The sequence below is a fragment of the Camellia sinensis genome, chromosome 14 (assembly GCF_055761805.1).
Source record: "Camellia sinensis isolate YWXY chromosome 14, ASM5576180v1, whole genome shotgun sequence".
NCBI classification, from domain to species: domain Eukaryota; kingdom Viridiplantae; phylum Streptophyta; class Magnoliopsida; order Ericales; family Theaceae; genus Camellia; species Camellia sinensis.
Window position 1 is genome coordinate 53,100,058 of NC_138974.1, and position 6,000 is coordinate 53,106,057.

Genomic DNA, 6,000 nt, shown 5'->3' on the forward strand with positions numbered 1-6,000 from the left:
TTGTCTTCAAACAGTTATGTAGTTTTTTTTTTTTTTTTTCCTTCATAAATTTACTCTACTTTGATCTAAAAAGGCCTTGTTTCAATGTTAAACAGATGTTGGAAACTAAAATACTAATCATCCCACAACCAATATTTCAACGAAGTATCTATACATCATTATTGAAATATACATATTAAGAAGCACGGACACGTATACGGATACGAATGCGGACACAGATGCAGACACAAAAAAAATGGAGACACGGATACGGCAATAAAATATATTTTCACATATTTTTATTTGCTACCTAGATTAATATTACATCCACAAACAATCAATGTTAACAAAAACTAACTCTAATCACTTACAGTTTATATATTTTTTTATAGATGATCTATTAAGTATTTAAATATAAGGAAAAAAAATAATAAACATTCAACATACATCAAAAGTATTAAATAAAATGGGAGAAAAGACAACTTGGCATGTTTCTAGTGTGTCCCCGAAATGTCCCCTAAAAATAAATTAATAAATTAGGAGACACGCCATATGGTGTGTCCCATACATGTCCTCGAAGTGTCCGCATATTCCCGAAGTGTCAGTGTGTCCGACACATATATGGCACTTGTTTTGAAGTGTCGGTAGTTCATAGGATACATAGTCCTACCAATGATGATAACATGCGACAGTAGATTTAAAATGACTTCAATTCACTTCATAAATGCTCATCTTGATTTTATTTACCAAATTAATTAATGTAAGATTTTATCACACTATGGACGTCAGTTATGTTTATTAAGTCCTGACCACATAATGGGAAATGATTGTAAAATTGATATAATCACAATTTCCAAGTGTCACAAGCAAAAATAAATCATATTACTTGAGTTTTTTCCTTTTGGATCTTTGTCTGACCAAACAATTGAAGTAATAACTTCAGATAACCATCATGTTTCACCTGTAGATATCAGAATCTATTGGCCAAAAGAAATTGAAAATCATAATTATACATAGAACTTCTAAAATAGATAAATAAGATAATTATTATTATTTTTTTTTTAAATATTGGATTCTTAACTTATATTAAGGGTGGTGAATAGTGGCAGAGAGAATAGTAGTCAAGTATTTTATTTGAAGGAGAAAGAAAGAAGAAAACGACTATCATCACAAGGGCCTAGCAAACTGATACAGTCGAGCAAAGAGCAAGTAAAAGTAAATTCAAGTTGCTAAATTGGATATTGCCATAATTCCAAGGTGAGGCCTCTAGGAACCATTTTCATCACAATAGGCATAAATGAACCGTGCATAGTAAAATTACTAGTCTTAAATCTTAATAGAGTGTTATCTGTGTTTAATTTAGGTCAATCAAGTTGCTGGTCTGTTTTTAATAATTCTTTTTGGTTATTTTGATAATTTGAAGAAATTTTGGAGTTGTGCGGGTAGAGATCATCCATGGGGTAGTGTGGCCAAGTTATTTCACAAGGTCTCCAAATCATGTGTAGTAGTTGAGTTCATATAGGTTTTAGATGCCAGAATCCTACCATTGTTTGAAAGACCTAATCTTAGATGGTGTAAGAGATCTTCAATGTTTGTAAGAAGCGATATAAGGTTGTTAGACAATTACTAAGGCTTTTGGTAGGGTTATGGAAAACACCACCTAATCTGCTTCATGTGGTTTGAAAGAACTGGTGGTTTAGGTTAGGTCCAACACAATAGCACACTAACTATCCACACCCCACTCAAGATCCAAAACACTCAATGTCACTATAGCCGTCCCCCAACCAATACCATTGGCACTTCCCCCGACTACCCTCCAACAACTACAGTTCAATCATCCACAGACCACATCACATTCATATCTCTCTCTCTCTGATTTGTAACCTATGCTACACGGACTCGAGTACGGATATCGGGTACGAGTACGGGTGCGGGTACGTATCTAGGAGTTGGACACTTCAAAATTAAAAATTAAGGATACGTGGATATATATCCAAATTTAGATACGGGTACGGGGATACATTAAATAATTTTTTTAAAAATATATATATTTATTATATGAAGATGAATTATATTATATAAATAACAAATAAAAATTATTTTAGATATAAAATAAATTATATTATATATGATAAAATAAGTTATTTTTAATTTAGACATAAAAATTATATTATTTATGAAATATTACACTATATAATTTTTTTTGCATGGATAATATTATATATTATTATATTAATGTAATGTAATGTATACTATATGTTAATGTAAATGTAATATGAAATTATATAATATGAATAATATTATATATTATTATATTAATGTAATTTATATTATATACTAATATAATGTAATTTATATTATATACTAAGAAAATAGAACAGAGAAGACAAGAAAGAAGAAGAGAGAAGTCAAACAGATAGAAGAAGAGAGAGAGAGAGAGAGTAGAGGGAGATCGAGATTGAGAGACGAGAGGAGAGGAAGAGAGATCGAGAGACGAGAGAGAAGACAGAAAAGGAGATCGAGCGACGAGAGAAAAGACAGAGCAGGAAATGGAGATCGAGCATCGAGCATGTCGAAGCTGTCGAAGCAGCGACCAAAGGGATCGAAGTCGGCGACTAATGTCTTCACCGTTTCGACAAGCGACCAGGTTTTCTCTTGCTCTCTCTTTCATTTCTTTTGTTGTCTGTAAAGAGCCGTATCCGAGAGAGAACAGGCAAATCCGACACAAATCCCACACCCGCACCCGTGTTGTGTCGACACGGGTACTTCGCCCCAAAGTGCCGAGTCCATGTAACACAATTTGTTACTCCCACACTTAGATCCCCTCTTGTTTCTTCCCGAACCATCGACCTTCATTTCTCTCTCTCTCTCTCTCTCTCTCTCTCTCTCTCTCTCACACACCAATTACCACCAACCATCCCCTCACCCCCACTGTAACACCCACCCACTCTACTCTCTCATCTTCTTTCCATTCTATCTCTCAGATCTATAATGCATCCTCTTCACTTCCCTTTACAGTCCTCTGGAAAAATGGGGAAAGTAGAAGGACAACAAGGAGTAGCAACTACATGTGGTTTGATCCAAAATACACAATCAAGCTCAACGGTAAGCTCTTTCTTAAGCCATTCTTTTGTCCTAGTTAAGATTTGCTTGTGATGATTTGAAAAAATGGGGTCTTCCATCTTTCATATTTTAACTTTTAGTGGCTAAGAATTGATTTTTGTTGGGCATTTGAAGTGTATAAAGCAATTTGCCCAACCCGCTGAGTAGAAACCACCAAAGTAATTGCCGGATTTTAGTTTGTGCAATTTGGCAGCAAGTAGAAAATTTTTCAAACCACCATCAGCCGGATTGTGCAAAACCCTAGCTTTTTAAGTTTTTCTGAGAATAGGTAATGCATCGCTTGTGTGATGCCTAGACTTGTTCTTAGTTTTCTACATTTTAAAGCTTTGAAATTCCAAAACCAGATCAACATAAATCCCTTTTTAACCTACCAACATCGTAGCTTTCAAGCCAAATACCTTTGGTTCCTTCAACGTCTAACATTTGGTTCCTTCAGTTACCAGGATGCAATTAATAGCACATAGACAACCTTAAAACTCATTCTATTATTTCTTGCTACAGTCCCAAAATGCTAGGACCTTGTTATACCTATTAAAACCCTAAAATCAAAAAAATTTCAACCATTCCAACCAATAGAACTTGTTAAGATCAGCCCCTTTTGTTGTTACACCTCCTAAATGTTGGTCTCCCCATTTGTACAGGAAAGTTCTCCCCACTTACCCTACATCACAAAATTTCAAAAATAAATCTCAAAATTTCCTAACTGAATTCCTCTCTAACAGAAACACCACACAAATACTTTTAGGTTCTAGGAGTAGAACTTAACTAGATGTCCACACGTGCTACAAGCAAAAGTCGTGATTCCCTTTTAATTTGGAAGTTTAGCCTAAAGAAGCTAAATACATAATAGTCAGGAGAAGTGGACACCATAAAAGTATGGCATCAATTTTGGCCGTTGACATATATCAATTTGCACAATAAAGTCTCAAATGGCCATGACAAATGTCTTAGTTAACGTGGCCCTAAAGGCTATTAGGGTAGTGAATTACCATGACTCTTAGGAAGGCTCAACTGAGCTCTAAAACTTTAATTAGACGACGTCAACACGTGATACAAGCAAAAGTCTTGATTCCCCTTTTAATTTGGAAGTTCAATTTCTAAACCCAATGAAGCTAAATACATGATAGTCAAGAGAAGTGGACAACACAAAAGTATGGCATCAATTTTGGCTATTGCACAATAAAATCTCAATGGTCATGACAAATGTTATAATTGACGTGGCCCTAAAAGCCATTAGGGTAGAGAATTGCCATGACTCTAGAAAAACCTAAGAAGCACGGACACTTCTAAGAATGTGACATATCCGTATCGTATCCGTGTTGAACACCGATACTCTTTGGACACTTTCCCGACATGTGTCCAATACTCTTCAAAATGTGTTCTATTTTTTAATTTTTTTAACGACTCGAACATTCTCTGAACACTTGGAGGACACACATCTATCGCTTAAGCCTTAGTGGCAGGAATCATGCAACCAGGTGGCGATTCTCAGTAAAAATCGCGAATCCACATTTCCTAGAAAGAAACATGTAAGAATCGCGTTTCTATGGAGAGAGAAACGCGATTCAGTCCAAGATGGAATCATAAAGAGGAGAGAGAGAGAGAAACCTGGTCTCTCTGTCGCCTTCTCCTTCGACATCGACGTCGACCTTCGACATCACCTGGACCTGCGACATCGACCTTCGATGTCGACTTCGCCTTCGATCTGCTCGCGATCTGCTCTTGCCTTCGATCTTCTCGCCATCGACTTTGATCGACGTCGACTTCTCCTTCGGTCTTCTCATCATCGCCTTCTTCTTCTTCTTCTTCTTCTTCTTCTCTCTCTCTCGTCAATTTGTGTTCTGTCTGTCTCCCCCCTCCCGTTTTAAACATATAATAAATAATATAATTTGTTATATAATAAATCTAATTAAATCAAATATAATAAAATCAAATCAAATAAATCTATAAAACAAATCATCCAATTTTTATCTTATATTTATTTTAACATATTTTATTATTCCTTATTTATTATATTTTTTATTTATAATATATATCAATTAAAAATAAAAATAATTATATAAATAAATTAAAAATATTATCAATAAAAATAATACCTAAGATAAAAATAAAAATATATGTTTAAAAATAACCATTTAACTCACCTTTATATAATAAATATATTTTAAAAATAACTATTAAAATATATATATATATATATATTATCGCTCCTCGAGGCACTCCCAACCTAAGAAACTTCTATCGGCTCATGCTTCCCCGCTCCCGCTTCATGCAACTAAGGCTTAAACACACGATTAGACACAAGAGAAACTATGTATAAGTTTGAACAAAACAACTTAAGATACAATAATAAAACAAAAAAAATATAAATTTATAGAAATTAGTATCATATTGCATTTTTTATTATCTTTTAATGATATATTCATATATATATATATAACATATAATAAATATATAAAATTATATATTCCGTGCATATTTCTCACGTGTCGTGTCTTGCGCTTTTTGAAAATTAGCGTGTCAACGTATCCATGTCGTATCAGTGCCGTGTCACATGTCTATATCCATGCTTCTTAGAGGAAATAAAGCCCTCATTTTATAGTACCATGGAAGAAGGTTCTATTTTCACCAAAGTTACTCAAGAAACCAACCATATTTGGTCAAATTACTATGAGCTATCCTTAAGCCGGTTTCTTCTTCTTTCGTGTTGGCCTAGTATATCCTTCACCTTTCATCACATGAATAATGAACGTAATATTATGAGTATCCTTGTGAATGGCATTACAATTTAACAATTTACAATTAATCAAAATAAATTGATCAATCTAACCATTAGCTTACCATAAAATTAGCCATGTACACCTTGGATATTGTGAAAAAGAACACTAGTTTGTCTAG